The sequence below is a fragment of the Trichomycterus rosablanca genome, unplaced genomic scaffold (assembly GCF_030014385.1).
Source record: "Trichomycterus rosablanca isolate fTriRos1 unplaced genomic scaffold, fTriRos1.hap1 scaffold_199, whole genome shotgun sequence".
In the NCBI taxonomy this organism is placed as follows: Eukaryota; Metazoa; Chordata; class Actinopteri; order Siluriformes; family Trichomycteridae; genus Trichomycterus; species Trichomycterus rosablanca.
The window spans coordinates 49,435-66,467 of record NW_026947027.1 but is presented as its reverse complement, the minus strand read 5'-3'; the positions used below and the strand labels follow the sequence as shown (position 1 = coordinate 66,467).

Here is a 17,033-nt window from a genome sequence, read left to right as displayed (position 1 = left end):
AAATGTCTACATCTGTAGTTAAAGCATGGGTGTCAGTGTTTAAAACGACAAAAATAAAAAAAAAGTACGTGGTTTTGCACAAAATAGGCCTAGTAACACAAACCTTTGATTATGAACGCTTTTTCCAGACATAAAGCTTCCCCTGTCTGTTCCACGAACACTGAACATGAATCTGGCAATTTCAACATTTTCGACCCCTTGGTCAGCTCTGACCCTGTAATGCACAAGCACGCACACACACACACACACACACACAGGTACATTGCGATGCAGTAAATTTGCCAAAGTACATATTCACACATCAAAATCCAGCTTATTTTACTAATAGGAGCATGGCACACAGTGACACTACAATGCACTGTTGACTATGAATTCTCCAGTTTATTCTTCAACCCAGCATGATATTCCAAACTGCTAATGAGTAAAACTGCTAACAACTGTTATTATTCCATAATGCAAATTTGAAAGTTATCTGTAACTACCTGACCTTTAAAATGCAATGGATCTCCTCATGCATGTGTAGCAATGTGTCACATCTTTTCAAATTGCAAAAATTTTACCTTGATGGTATGCCATGCCTTTCTGTTGCCTTCTTGAAGGCAGCAAATGCAGTCGATGCAAGGTTGTTGGTAGCAACACTCAGGCACATCACCTATATCATGAAATTAAGATGTGTGGTACTTTTAACAAACTTTTTGTAGTGTTTTTAGTATATAAATTATGGTATACTATACTTTCTACAAGAAGTTATAGACAAAACATAGCATGAAATGTAGACTTACCTTCCTGGAATACCCATCCACTGTGCCAAACAGTACAATGTTGTATCTAGTGAGAAAGTTTTAGGAGTCCAGTAAATAAATGTAATTACTTACTGTACAAGTAAAATGACAGCATACTTATGTTTTTCATTTTATCAATTAAAAGCACCAACCTGATTAGTTTGTGGTTTGTGTCCACATGCCAAAGTGAAAGGGGTCCCCTCACAGAATATGTCCTGCGTAGGATGCAGCCTAATCCAGCAAGTCTGGAGAGGATCCCCACAGAGTCCACACGGTGCAACGATGTGGCCACCCTCCTCCACTGGACATGGATCCCCAATGATCGCAGCCTCCCCTTCACCATGCGGTAGCCAGCAGTAGGCATTTCATTTTTTATATTCTGTATAACAGTGTCCAGCTCCTCGTCACTCATGACGCTGTACCGTCTAGCAGAAAGGACAAACTCCTGCATCCGTCTAAACACTGTACTTGTTGAGACACCCAGCATCTTTGAGATGCAGGGCACAGGCAGGTCAGTTTCCAGGAGCTCTTCCAAGCTCTCTCTGTCAATGTCTAATCTGGGATGTCCTGTCACTCCAGGTACTGTGTCAACTTGTGTATTTCTGCCACTGATCCATTCAATGTTCTCAGTCACAAGCCTAAAAAGCTCCTGCAGTGCATGTAATATCTCTGTGGGCACATCAGTGCATTAAAAAGATGCAACTCCTGCCTGCATGTAAAGTCCATGTAATCTAAATCAATAGGTTCTCTTGTGAGCCCAAGTTCCAATTTAGAGAGCAGCCTCGAGAGCATGTGTCTTCTCAGAGTGTCCTGTAAAGACAGAGGAAAACTACATAAGGAAAACTAATGATTAAATAAAAACACATTGATTCACAAAATATTTACTTAGGAGCTGCCAGCTGTGTCAGTTTAAAGATTTCTATTGTTAAGTTAGATTACCTGTAGCCATGGTATGAATATTGAAGTGGTGAAAATTAAGCAATAAACAATGGACGCCCAAAGTGTTTGCAAACAGACCACTGATGGCAATATACAGTAAATGGAAGTTGGCCAAAACCATTATTAAATGAGACAAAAATTTCATTTTGTGTTGACTATTATCCAAACGTCAGACATTAATGGACACTTAGATACATTTGATATTGTTTAAAAAACGTGTTTCTCTCTGATCTGTCGTTATAGTTAATTTAGTTAACGGGCTAACTGACCCAAACCGAACTGATAAGGTACTCGGTAAAACGCGGAATCCAGCGAGAGTAAACAAAGGTTCAGTTAACAGTGTGTCAAAAGAAAAGCAAAGTCAAAGAGAACCTTCTAAAAACGGACAACAAACAGGATACCTCAGCGTTATGTTAACAACAATGAACTTTCTTCAAGGTGGCTAATATGCTGCAAACGCTGATTTCATGCAATAGCCTTACCAATCTTTTTTTTTTTTTTTCAGCAGCCAGATGCATCTTTGCCACCCACACATTGACAAGTTCGGCGCCACCTAGCGTTGCATGCGGAGAGACACACCCTAAGGGCACCCCCTCCCATCTCTGTGTAAGCGCCTCCAATCAGCCGGCAGAGAACGCAATCGCATTCTGACAGAGAGAGACCCACATCCAGTTCTTTGTCCCACCCCCCACATGAGCAACCGGCCAATCTTAGCTCATATAGCCACTCAGCTTCGAACCGGTAAAGCAAGGCTGGATTCGATACGACGCTTCTCAGAATCCAGCCCTGGTTGCAGCGCGTTTCTTTTTACCGCTGCGCCACCTGAGCGGCCAGCCTTACCAATCTTGTGGTGTTATTTACACAAGAAAGTGTAAAACAGAACCCTTTCAGTGTTTTCGAGAGTAAATAATAAAAACACAAACAATGAGCAGCTCTAAATATTCATGACTTAGCTTAATTCAAAACGTTAATTCATTGTTTACTCAGGCCGGATTCAGCGTTTTACCGAGCCCTAGGTAAACTAACATTGCACTCGCTGCATTCTGTATTCTATCGATTAAAGTTTATAGTTTAATCAGTGAAAGTGAAATCAGTGAATGTGTCCTCATAAAAAGTGTTCAGCTTTACTGTTGAATTATTATTTCGATAATAATAATTATGATTTCGATAAACTCAAGGTTTGGCTTTTAGCCTAACTCACCTGTCGGCGTTCTTCTTCGTCCTCCATCTTTGTTTTCCGGAGAAGGCTTTTCGTTGTAGGTGGTCAGTCCCAAAACCAGGAGACACATCAGCCAATAGCATTCGCTGATAGAGCCGGCCCTGACTCCGCCCCCAAACTGTCAAAACCACCCCTTTCAAAACTTGAGCGCAAAAACATCTCTCGCGCAGAAAGAGCAGCCGAGCGCAATTTGCTTTCGCGTGTGAGCACAACAATGAAATCGAGCGGAAAAACAACATTCGAGAGTGAAAAAGACAGTTTGAGAGCGATTTTATGATCAGTGCGCACGCAATTCCTCTTTTTGTGCTCGCGAGTTTCACATTTGCACTCGCGAGGGTGATATTTACACACGTGAAATGTTAAAAGTTGCGCCCTCTAGTTTTGACATTGATGTGACGCCATACACAGCATTTTCCTGTCCACTCTCACCAACCTTGGAGTAACAGGTTCAGCATGGCAATGGATGACCTCCTACCTTGAAGGGTGCTCCTACCAAGTGTCATGGAGGGGATCCATAACTCCCCCATGCACTCTCTCAACCGGTGTTCCTCAGGGCTCTGTACTTGGCCCACTTCTTTTCTCTATCTACACCCGCTCTCTGGGTAAGGTCATAGCCTCCCATGGCTTCTCCTACCACTCCTGTGCAGATGACACTCAGCTCGTTCTGTCATTTCCTTCTTCAGACACACAAGTCTCAGCTCACATCTCAGCATGTCTGCGAGATATCTCACAATGGATGTCGGCTCATCATCTGAAACTTAATCCCAGCAAGACAGAGATGTTGCTCATTCCTGGAGATCAGTCTCCAACCCAGGACCTTCTCATTTCTCTTGATGACTCCCAGATCAGACCATCTGATAAGGTAAGAAGCCTTGGTGTTGTCCTGGATAACCAGCTGACATTCTCTCCTCATGTAGCCCATATGACAAGATCGTGCTGGTTCCTCCTGTACAACATCAGGAAGATTCGACCATTTCTCTCCAGGGAAGCTACCCAGATTCTGGTCCAATCACTTGTAATTTCACGGTTGGACGACTGCAACTCCCTCCTGGCAGGAGCTCCCATGTCCACTATTAAACCCTTGCAGCTCATTCAAAATGCAGCTGCCCGTCTGGTTTTTAACCAGCCCAAACACTGCCACATCACCCCACTGCTGCCACATCATCACCCCACTGCTACCACATCATCACCCCACTGCTGCCAAATCATCACCCCACTGCTGCCACATCACCCCACTGCTGCCTCATCATCACCCCACTGCTGCCACATCAACCCACTGCTGCCTCATCATCACCCCACTGCTGCCTCATTTACCCACTGCTGCCTCATCATCACCCCACTGCTGCCTCATCATCACCCCACTGCTGCGTTCTCTTCACTGGATTTCTGTAGCTTCACAGAAGCACAGTAGCTTCATTCAGTTTAAAACATAATAAGGATCACAATGGAACAATGTGTACAGATGTTTCCTGTTCTAGCTACACAGACAGTGTGAGAGCTGACTGAACAGGAAAACACCACAAGTCTTGCACTTTTGCTGTGTGTGCAAAGAAAACACTTGCTCAGCTAAATCATGGGAAAGCTTGGTTGACAAAGGCAAGAGAAGGAGGAGTCGGTTTTATAAATAGGAATTGCGCCCTACAGAGAAACACACTTCTGCATGCAGCTGCCTGTGTGTTTGTGTGAAGTGTCCTGAGCTCAGAAATTACTTTTACCAATGTGTATTTGAATTCTTAATAAATCACTTCTCTTGACTAATCTGTATATGCCCTTCTTTCCTGGGTAAAAGAACACAATCAACAGACACCCACTGCAGCTCTGAATATCCTTCATAAACATAACTACACATTTGTGTATATATACTCTGTTTCTTTGTTTGGATTGAGCTTTTTTAATGAAATGTCATACTTTATTAACAGTCTGGGAAAGCCACTTGAGCTCAATGACTCAGCAGAACACCACCACACAGCTGACCCAACGTTCCCATAGTTTTAAACACACACCTCATTTTTAATCCTCTGCTGCCATCAAGTGGCCATTTTTAGGTATCACGTGCTCCGTTCCTTTTATTTTGGCCACTCATGCTGCATGCACTAGTTGGTAGGATTTCAGGCCTTTCAAGGTGGAAGGAACCAGCTCATATCCCCAAAAATACCAAACCTTGGCTACGTTTTTTTGTACCCCCACTGCCTACTTACTTTTACTTGGCTCCAATCTTGAATGATAAGTCAGAAGAATGTCAACCAACCTGTTGACATCTTGTTCAATCCAGTCATGTACTTTCCTCACGTGCACTTTACTATTCTTTTTTAAATATTCCACACACTGCTAATTGCCTGTGTGTGTGTGTATAGCTATATGTCTTCTTGTAGTTTGTGTATTTTGTGTTTAATGTTTAATTTTTCTTGTGCATCGTCTGCAACTTGTGCATTGCTTGTAGACTGTTTTTAGACCAGAGATATACCTACCATCAGCCACAACCAAATTCCTTGTCTGTCTGTCTGTCTGTCTGTCTGTCTGTCTGTCTGTCTGTCTGTCTGTCTGTCTGTCTGTCTGTCTGTCTGTCTGTCTGTCTGTCTGTCTGTCTGTCTGTCTGTCTGTCTGTCTGTCTGTCTGTGTATATGTCCACATACTTGGCCAATAAATCTCATTCTGATACCAGGGGCCCACTCGTCCTGCTCAATGTTTTTGAAGGATTATTGCATTTTGTCTTTATGTGTGTGTGTGTGTGTGTGTGTGTGTGTCATATGTTCCTTGTCTTTTGGACAAAATGGATCTGTGGCTTGTGTGCTGCCTATCTGTTTATCTTGGCCAGGACTCTCCTGCTGTAAATGAATACATTGTACATCTCACTCAGATCATTTCCTGCTGAAATGAAGGTAGATAGACAGATGCATACTTTATTGATCCCCAAGGAAATTAAAGTCCCCTGTAGCATAACACAACAAATAATTAACAGTACAAAACAACCCTACATAATGAACGGTACAAGACAAAAGCAAACAGAAAAAAACACAACTGAGTATTTCCTGTCATTTACAAGAAATGGATAACTGCTAACTGTAATGACTAGGCATGGGCCTCTTTAGTTTCAGTGTAAGGATTTCATTAGTAAAGCCAAACACGGCTTGAAGCCAGCAAATGGGGCAGTTAGAACAGACCTGTTTGAATTTCAACCAATGTGAGTCCAAAGATTTGCATACGGCTACCTCCAGCCAATAGGAAAGCAAATATTTGCATCCTGCTACCTCCAGCCAATAGGAGAGCAAAGATTTGCATCCTGCTACCTCCAGCCAATAGGAGAGCAAAGATTAGCATACAGCTCATTTGAATGCCACTAATTTGAATGCCACTACTGATTTCAACCCTATACCTAACCCTAACCCTAAACATGGGTAAAATGGTTATACAACCCCTGGCAAAAATTATGGAATCACCACTCTTGGAAGATGTTCTGTCAATTGTTTAATTTTGTAGAAAAAAAATAAATCACAGACATGCCACAAAACTATCATTTTTCAAAATGTCAACCTTCTGGCATTAAGAAACAATAAAAAAAATAAACAAATATAATAGTTGTGGTCAGTCACAATTGCTTTTTTTAGATCAAGTAGAGGAAAAAAATATGGAATCACTCAAATCTGAGGAAAAAATTATGGAATCACTCTGTAATTTGCAGTTTAAAAACAAAACATCTGCAGCAGATTAGATTTGCTAATTATTCTTCAGTTTAAAAAGAGTGCTCACACCTCGGAGAGCTGTTGCACAAAGCAGATTGTCATGAATCATGGTTCCAACACAAGATATGTCAGTTGAAACAAATGAGAGGATTATAAAACTCCTTCAAGAAGATAAATCATTGTGGAATGTCGCAAAAGATGTTGGTTGTTCCCAGTAAGCTGTGTTTAAAATCTGGACCAAGTACAAACAAAATGGGAAGGTTGTAAAAGGGAAGCATACTGGTAGACCAAGTAAGACATCAAAGCATAAAGATAGAAAACTTAAAGCAATACGTCTTGAAAACAGAAAATGCACAACAAAACAAATGAGAAACAAGTGGCCGGAAAGTGGAGTCAATGTCTGTGACTGAACTGTAAGAAATCACCTAAAAGAAATGGGATTTACATACAGAAAAGCCAAACAAAAGCCACCATTAACACCTAAAAAGAAAAGAACAAGGTTAAAGTAGGCTAAAGAAAAGCAATCGTGGACTGTGGGTGACTGGATAAAAGTGATCTTCAGTGATGAATCGCGAATCTGCATTGGGCAAGGTGATGATGCTGGAACTTTTGTTTGGTGTCTGTCCAATGAAATTTATGAAGATAACTGCCTAAAGAAAACATGTTAATTTCCACAGTTGTTGATGATATGGGCCTGCATGTCGGGTAAAGGCACAAGGGAGATGGTCTTCAATAAATGCCAAAGTCCACATTAAAATTTTGGACGCTTTTCTTATTCCATCAGTCGAAAGGATGTTTGGTGATGATGACTTCATTTTTCAAGATGATAATGCATCTTGCCATAGGGCAAAGGACGTGAAAACTTTCCTTCAAGAAAACATATAATGTCAATGGCATGGCCTGCAAATAGTCCGGATCTCAATCCATTTGAAAATCTCTGGTGGAAATTGAAGAAAATGGTCAATGACAAGGTTCCAACCTGCAAAGCTGATCTGGCAACAGCAAGAGACAGTTGAAGGCAGATTGATGAAGAATACTGTTTGTCATTAGTTAACTCCATGCCTCATAGAGTTTAAACCATTATAAAAGCCAGAGGTGGTGCAACAAAGTAATAATGGTGCAGTGTTTTCTAATGATTCCATCATTTTTTCCTCAGATTTGAGTGATTCCATATTTTTTTCCTCTACTTGATCTAAAAAAAAGCAATTGTGACTGACCACAACTATTATATTTGTTTCTTTTTTTATTGTTTCTTAATGCCAGAGGGTTGACAGTTTGAGAAATTATAGTTTTGTGGCATGTCTGTGATTTCTTTTTTTTCTACAAAATTAAACAATTGACAGAACATCTTCCAAGAGTGGTGATTCCATAATTTTTGCCAGGGGTTGTAGAATTGAAGAAAAACACATTTTTCTCAACAATGAACAATTTATTAACAATGTAACCGAGCGTCTTCACGATGCACTTGATTAATAAAGGAATAAATACACGGCACATCACAGATCGTTGGGAGCATAACACTTTATTCACCTTCTCTGTTATGGTACAGAACAGACGCCAGCTAGAGTCAGCACGTTAGCCGAACACGCTATCCCATGCACCATGGAAGCCCCAAAGGGTCAAAACACACTCACCCTGCGCAGAAACATCCATCAAACGACCGTCACAACACAACCACAGAAAAGTCTGTTACATATACTCCCCCCCCCTTCATTTTGACAGGAAAACGTCCTCGTTTACCATTATAATAAAAAAAAATTAACTTTCAGCCCTGAAACATTCAAATAACATCAGGGAACTTCACAGTTATCAATGAACATAAGTAGACCCATGCATAAAACAGCATTGGTTTTGTTTTTTGTCTCTAACAAAAGAAATAATAAAACAGTGCAAAAAAATGGCACAAACAACACAATCACTTTTATGAAAATATGCAATTAACTTTCTCGTTGTACATCAATATGCTACCAATGTTGTAATTGTTCATCAAGTTGTGTGAAAACAACAAGACCTAAAATTATCCACAGCTCAAAGTGTAACAAAGTCTTTTAAGTGACTAGGAGGTTTCACAATCCTTCCAGTCCGAGACCTAGTTAGTTTAGGCTCAACCAAAGCGCACATATTTCCTCAGAACAGTCATTGAATTCAACACTGTCTGCTGCACCCCGCGTAGAACCTGAAAACAAAGAGGAAGGCAGAGCAGTGGGTGTTCCATGCTGTGGTGGGCCGGGGGAGCCAGGCAGGGTCTCAGTCTGTCATAATGCACAATCTGCTCCTTGTCCTCGGAGTCCCACTGATTCACAATACGGTATGTCAGTCCAGGCTCACCACACGAGTCCATTACTTGCACAATCCGGTAAGGCCCTTTCCAATGAGGCGCCAGTTTCATGCACCTCTCCACCGGGTTGTTGAGCCACACCAAAGCACCCACCTTGTATGGGCGATGGCGAACACTTTTGTCATGGTAAAGCTTTTGTCGTTCATGTGCTTCAGAACCCCTCATTCTGGCAGCACAAAAGGCAAAGTCAAGCTTACCCACCAAAGAATTAACATAGTCCGTATAAGATCCCTTAATCTGTGGTTGCAGTGCATGGGTAGGTATCAAAATGTCCGCAGGAACACGTGCTTCCCGGCCATGGTTAAGAAAATAAGGAGTAAAGCGAGTGCTAGCATGCGTCGAAGTGTTGTATGCAAAAGCAACCTGCTTTAAATAAGCGTCCCATTCACCTCCACAGTCCAGCAAAGTTTTGGCCAGCTGATCAATCAAAGTCCTATTAAACCGTTCAACCATACCATCAGATTTGGGATGGTACGGAGTGGTGCGTCTTTTCCTAATTCCAAGAAGGCGGCAGAGAGTTTGAAACACCTCTGCCTCAAACTGCCGTCCCTGATCGGAATGTAGGAATTCAGGAACCCCATGCATATAAGATATAATCCTTAAACAGGCACTGTGACACCATTTGCGCCGTTTGATTTGGCAGCGCATACAAGTTGACATACTTTGTAAAGTAATCTTCCACAACCAGCACGTAGCGATTACCATTTGAAGTCAGTGGTAACTCCAAAATGTCAGCAGCCACTCTTTCAAATAGGCGAGTAGCTTGTGACCCACCCATAGGTGCATGGTGTGCTGGAACCGGAGAGCGTCGTGTCTGACACGGTGTGCACTGCTCACACCAATTTCTAATGTCCTTGAACATTGAGGGCCAGTAATAACTCTGCCTTGCACGCTCCCAAACACGCTCAGCAGAGAAATGGGAAGAAAGTGGACCACCATGTAGCTGTGACAGAACCTCAGGTATGAGGGCAGATGGTACAACAACTTGAATGAGCTGATCCTGAGTGATTGGGGAGGTGACCAAACGACACAGCACACTGTCCATTATTGACAAATGATTAAACTCAGTCCACAGCTTTCTCAGGCATTGAGAAGCTCCTCTTAGTTTTCCTCGAGAAGGCCTGTTTGACATTTCTACCCAGCCACAAGCAGTACTGATATCTGAATCGGCCAGTTGCATTGCTCTCATGCTAGAGGTATCAGAAGATATGGGGCATTTCCAGACCCCGTCCTGTACATTTTCCTCCCCAGTACCTCCTGTCTCTAAAAGTTCTGTGCAGAGGGATGAGCTTGTGTCCCTATGTGGTGAATCAATAGCGTTAACCTCCACTGTACTTTCTCTCACGCCCCCATCTTTGTCAGGAGAACTAGGCCATTCTGGTCTCCGAGAAAGGGAGTCAGCATTCGTGTGTCGCTGTCCCTCTTTGTGCTCCATGACCCAATTTAAAGGATCTAACTCAAGGATCCACCTGGCCCTTCTGCCCGTAGGGTCATGATCAATGGCCTTTTTACGAAGGCCCAAAAGAGGTTGATGGTCGGTAATTATAGTAAATGCACTGAGTCCAATGTAATGCCTAAACTCCCTTAATGCCCAAACTACAGCCCACAACTCACCGTCAAATGTAGACCAACGTCTCTGTGTCGGATTCAATGCCTGGCTAGCGTACGCGACTACGCGTTCCAGCCCCTCCTTATCCTGTGCCAATACAGCACCTACAGCCTCTTTAGAAGCGTCTGTATAAATTTTGAAAGGCATATGGAAATCTGGCATTGTTACAATAGGAGAAGTGGTCAGAACATCCTTCAGATACTTGAAAGAACCCTCACAGTCCTCTGACCATTCAAATGGTACATTCTTTCCCAGTAACCTGTTTAGCGGGGCAGCATGCTTTGAAAAATTCCTGACAAAACGCCTGTAATACGAACACAACCCAACAAAAGCTCGAACTTCCGAAGGGGCCTGTGGGGTTTTCCAATTTCTGACCTTTTCAGTATTTCTAGGATCAGGTTGAAGACCCTTCTGTGATACCACATAACCCAAGAACACCACATGGTCTCTAGCAAGCTGACACTTCTTTGGATTTAGTTTCAGACCAGCCGACTGGATCCGAGAGAATATCTCTTCCAGATTAGACAAGTGCCCTTCAAATGTCTGGCTGTAAATTAGCACATCATCCAAATAAACCATAGAAATATTCCATGGGAGGCCCCTAAGAACAAGCTCCATCATTCGCTGGAATGTGGCAGGCGAGTTAGCTAAACCATGCTGAGCCTGCCAGTGCATCCAATGTGTCATCCACCCGCGGAAGTGGATGAGAGTCCTTTACTGTCACACTGTTGAGGCGCCTATAATCCACACAAAATCTCCATTTTCCACATTTTTTTTTCACCAGCACTACTGGTGAAGACCATGGACTACAACTTTCCTCAATAACACCATCCGCCAAAAGTTCAGACACCTGCCTTTTAATTTCAGCCCGTTTCTCAGGTGAAGTGCGATAGGCACGCTGCTTAATAGGGGCATGATCACCTGTGGAAATTTGATGTTTAATCAGAGTGCATTTACCGGTATTATGCTTAGAAGAACTAAATATGTCCTTATTAGAATCAGAATCAGAATACTTTATTGATCCCCGAGGGGAAATTTCAGATGTTACAGTTGCTCAGATTGTATATATGTATTAAGAATATTAAAAGGTAAGAATATATTAAAAAGTAAAGTAAAGTAAAAACGCTCTTAAAATAAAGTGGCAAAACGCTCTTAAAATACACTTAAAACGCTCTTAAAATAAAGTGGCAGATGCAGTGGTGACATATATTGCACTATTTATGATACAACTATCATATTGCACGTATTGTAAGGTCTATTACTTAAGTGAGGAGTTGTAAAGTTTGATGGCCACAGGTAGGAATGACCTCCTGTGGCGCTCCGTGGTGCTTTTGGGTGGAATGAGTCTTTGACTGAACGTGCTTCTGTGTCTTTCCAGTGTGTTGTACAGCGGGTGAGAGGTATTGTCCATAATGGACTTCAGCTTAGACAGCATCCTCCTCTCTGACACTGTCGTCAGCGAGTCCAGCTCCACACCCACCACATCACTGGCCTTACGGATCAGTTTGTTCAGTCTGTTGGCATCTGCCACCTTCAGCCTGCTGCCCCAGCATGCAACTGCATAAAGGATAGCACTCGCCACCACAGACTCATAAAAGATCTTTAGCATAGTCCTGCAGATGTTGAAAGACCTTAGCCGTCTCAAAAAGTAGAGACGACTTTGGCCCTTCCTGTAGAGGGTTTCCGTGTTTTTACTCCAGTCCAGTTTATTGTCTATGTACACTCCCAGGTATTTGTAGTCCTCAACAGTGTCCACACTGACCCCATTGATGGACACAGGGGTCACCGGTGCCTTTTTTCTTCTCATGTCCATGTCTTCTTCTTTTTTGTCTTTGTCACATTAAGCTGTAGATGGTTCAGCTCGCACCATGTGACAAAGTCCTTCACCGTAGCCCTGTACTCGTCCTCATCACCCTTGCTGATACATCCAACTATCGCTGAGTCATCAGAAAATTTCTGAAGGTGGCAGGTCTCAGTCCGATAGCTGAAGTCCGTGGTGTAGAGGGTGAAGAGGAAGGGAGAGAGAACAGTTCCCTGTGGTGTTCCGGTGTTGCTGATCACTCTGTCCGACACACCGTGCTGCAGGCGCACGTACTGAGGTCTGCCGGTCAGGTAGTCTGTAATCCAGGACACGAGGGGGGTGTCCACCTGCATCGCTGTCAGCTTCTCACCCAGAAGAGCCGGATGAATTGTGTTGAATGCACTGGAGAAGTCAAAAAACATGATCCTCACCGTGCTGTCTGGCTTGTCCAGGTGAGTATAGACTCGGTCAAGCAGGTAGATGATGGCGTCCTCAACTCCCAGACGTGGCAGGTAGGCGAACTGGAGTGGGTCTAGAAGTGGCTGGACTATGGGTCGGAGCTGGTCCAGGACTAGCCTCTCCATGGTCTTCATGATGTGGGACGTCAGTGCTACTGGTCTGTAGTCCTTGACGTCACTAGGGCGCGGCGTCTTCGGAATAGGAACGATGCAGGACGTTTTCCACAACACGGGGACACGCTGGAGACTCAGGCTCATGTTGAAGACATACTGCAGGACTCCACACAGCTGGGTGGCGCAGGCTTTAAGGACCCTGGGGGGGACCCCATCGGGGCCAGCAGCCTTGTTTGTGTGCAGTCTATTCAGCTGGCTCCTCACCTGGTCAGCAGTGATGTACACAGTAGGGGAGATTTGTGATAGGGGGTTGGAGGTGTGAGCTGGGCTATCACAGGAGGGGGGCAGACAATCAAGGATTGGAGGGAGGGTGAGTGGGGTGTGCTGCAGGGGACAGATAGCAGTGGAGTCGGGACGGGGGAGGGCAGGGCCTGCAGTGTCAAACCTGTTAAAGAACAGATTTAGTTCGTTGGCCCTTTCTTTACTGCCCTCTACTTCTCTGCTGTCGTTGGACCTGAAACCAGTGATGGTCCTCATTCCACTCCAAACCTCTCTCATATTGTTCTGCTGGAGTTTACACTCCAGCTTTCTCTTGTAATTGTCTTTACCCTCTCTGATTGTGGTCTTTAGCTTCCCCTGGATCGTTCTCACCTCCTCTTTGTCTCCAGTTCTAAATGCCCTCTTCTTGTCGTTAAGGAGGGATTTAATGTCCTTCGTTACCCATGGTTTGTTGTTTGGGTAACACTTTACAGTCCTGGTTGGGACAATGGAGTCCACACAGAAATTTATGTAGTCTGTTATGCACTCATTGAGCCCGTCGATGTCCTCTCCGTGCGGCTCACAGAGTGCCTGCCAGTCTGTGGTCTCAAAACAGTCCTGCAGTACCTCATGAGTCCCCTCTGACCATCTCCTCACTGTCCGTGTGGTCACAGGTCGGCTCTTAACAATGGGCACATAACAGGGGCTGAGATGTACCAGGTTGTGGTCAGATCTACCCAGAGGGGGGAGGGGGGAGCAGCTGTATGCATCTTTAACATTGCAGTACAGCAGATCCAGTGTTCGCTCCTCTCTGGTGGAACAGTCCACATACTGAGTAAAGTGTGGTAGTGCCTTCGTCATAGTGACGTGGTTAAAGTCACCTGAAATGGCTATGAAGGCATTCGGGTGTTGGGTTTGGAGACGTGCTATAGATGAATGTATAGCGTCACAGGCTGATGTCGGGTTTGCCGAGGGGGGAATATAAACAGCCACCATTATGACGTGCGAGAACTCCCTCGGTAAATAATATGGTCTGAGTCCTACAGCAAGCAGTTCAAAATCGGGGCAACAGATTTGTTCCTTGATGGTTATATGACCAGGGTGACACCAGCGGTTATTAATAAGGACGGCGAGACCCCCACCTTTTCTTTTCTCGCTCGCCGCGCTGCACCGGTCAGCACGAACAGTCTGAAAACCATCGATGTAAACGATGTTATCCGGAATGTCCTGGTGTAGCCATGTCTCCGTAAAGCACATTAAACTACATTCCCGGTACTCCCGTTGACTCCTGGTTAGTGCTGTAAGTTCATCCATTTTATTCACGAGTGATCTCACGTTGCCCATAACAACGGAGGGGACGCGCGGTTTATATGCTTTTTTCTCCATAATTCGCTGTCGTCTCGCTCTCGCTTTAGCTGTGCGTTGGTTCATTCCTCCTCTGCATCCCCTGTGTGTTCGTCTCCATAATTCTGCCGGGATGTTTGTTGTAATGTCCGCTATGCCGGCCGGCTTCATCGCGATCAGCTGTTCGCGGCTGTATGCGAAACGGACATGCTTCTGCGCCGCAGTTAGTGAAAAAAGTATTTTCACAACGAAAAAATAAACCAAAACTCTCTCTACTAGCATGATTCGAGAGGGCACAGCTTCACAAAGTTACTAACTAAAAGTATAAAAACTTAAATTAGGTATAAATAGAGATAATAAAGTAATAGCGACTGTAAACAATGAGCAACTGTAACGGGCTGCACGCTGCTCTCGCGCATGCGCCTTATACTTCTGCAAAAGGTCCGAAAGTGCTTCCTTTTGTGACTCGGACATGGGGAACTCACTTAGAGGAACAGGTACAGTACCTCTCTGGCTGAAATGGTGCTAACATCCAACTCCACTGAGGACGCCTGAGATAGAGATTCCAAATCAGTTTCATCCAATGAAATAAATTCACCCAAATGCATACCCTGTCTAAGGTCAATTTCACGTTTAGTGGGATTTAAAATCCGGGCACTGGTCAACCCATTCTGAACCGAAGTAACAGTATGAGCCACCACCAAACTGGATGAATCTGGTACATTAGGTTCCAAATACCCAAGAAAATCTTTGGGCAATAACAGAAAGGGAATATTAACGTCCCACAGTTGAAGTTTGGCATGGGTTATGTCTAGAAGGGCGTGATTCTTTAAAAGAAAATCCCAGCCCAGCAACACTGCCTGGGTGGCATCCCTAACAACATAGAACACATGCTGCCACACTTCTGTACCTAAATGGAGACTAACTGTGATGGTGCCCGAAGTATCTAACATCTGGCCGTTTACAGCCCTGGTGGCTACATACTTTTTCTTTAAGGGCCGAGTGCGAAGAGTTGGCACAGACATACGAAAATCCGCACTAATCAAGGACACACTTGATCCTGAATCCACCAATATCAGAATCAGAATCAGAATCGGGCTTTATTGGCCAAGTATGCTCACACATACAAGGAATTTGTTTTTGGTTACACAGATGCTTGCAGTGCATGAAAAATACAATACAGACAATCTTATTCACACAGCTCACTCTCTCTCTAACACACACATTCATACCTGTAAACATAGAAAACATTGTAAACATTTAGCATGTGCAATTTACATTGTAATTTTAAAAAGGTGCAGTTTTGTGCAATATAAAAACTATAGAAAATATAAAAATATATAAATATGAAATGGAAGTAAAGGTGAAAATCCTGTGTATGCCATTACATAAATGAAATAGGTAGTTTTTGATGTGCAAGTGTCCCGAGTATTAACAGTACAGTAGTGTTCAATTGTTCATGAGCGTAATGGAGTTTGGATAAAAGCTTCTCTGTAGCCTGGTCGTTCGGGTCTTCATGTGGCTGAAGCGTCGGCCTGATGGAAGGCACCGAAACAGGTGATGACCAGGGTGAGACGGGTCAGTGATGATTTTCTCTGCACGCTTCCTGGTTCTGGAGGCATGCAGGTCCAGCAGTGTGGGCAGCTTTACACCGATGGTCCTCTCTGCAGACTTGATGATGCGCTGCAGTCTCTTGGTGTCATGTTTTGTGATAGCGCTGCCCCACACTGTGATGGATGTGGTGACGATGGACTCTATGATGGCTGTGTAGAACTGCACCATCAGCTCTTGGGGTAGGTTGAACTTCCTCAGCTGGTACAGAAAGTACATCCTCTGTTGAGCCCTCTTGATGATGGAGTTGATGTTGCTGTCCCACTTCAGGTCCTTGGAGATCGTTGTGCCCAGGAACTTGTAGGACTCCACAGCCATCACAGTCCTGTCTAGGATGGTGAGTGCTGGCAGGGTTGGGGGTCTCCTCCTGAAGTCCACGGTCATCTCCACTATTGGTATCTCTACACCCTCAATCACCCCTTTTACATACGCTGTAGGCATATCCTGGTGCAAGTCGCCGTCATCATTAAGATCTCCAGCAACGGAATTACTTTCATTATCATTATTTTCAACTAGGCCCCCTGAAGGCATGGCTGGTGTTTGGGCCACAACATCAGCTACACCCCGTTTCCCGGATGCCCAGAACGGCCATCGCTGCTGGGTGAGAGAAACCGTATCCCCTTTCTTTTTGACTCGTCCTCGTACCTGGAACGCCTAGGGCTGGGGCTGAATCTCTTTGAAGGCCTGGAAGAATATGGTCCACCATCTCTTGGTTCACCCCTCTGCATGAATGATTGCTCAGGAGAACGGCCCCTTTGTATTCCTTGTGATTTGTGTGACTGGCACCCATGCCCTCCACAGGAACATCGACATTTACCCCCAGGATGGCCACGCCACTCGTCATGTCCCCCAAATCCTGTACTTGCTCTTAAGTCCCGGT

At 44.2% G+C, this 17,033-nt stretch overlaps 1 long non-coding RNA gene across 1 annotated transcript; it reads right to left on the bottom strand.

Moving 5' to 3' along the window:
- Positions 1-610: 610 nt before the first annotated feature.
- LOC134306512 (uncharacterized) lies at positions 611-975 on the bottom strand. Its single transcript, XR_010009264.1, has 3 exons — positions 935-975; positions 783-828; positions 611-652 (listed from the first exon to the last, which is right to left on the bottom strand). It is a non-coding gene; the product is annotated as an uncharacterized LOC134306512 (long non-coding RNA).
- Positions 976-17,033: the final 16,058 nt, after the last annotated feature.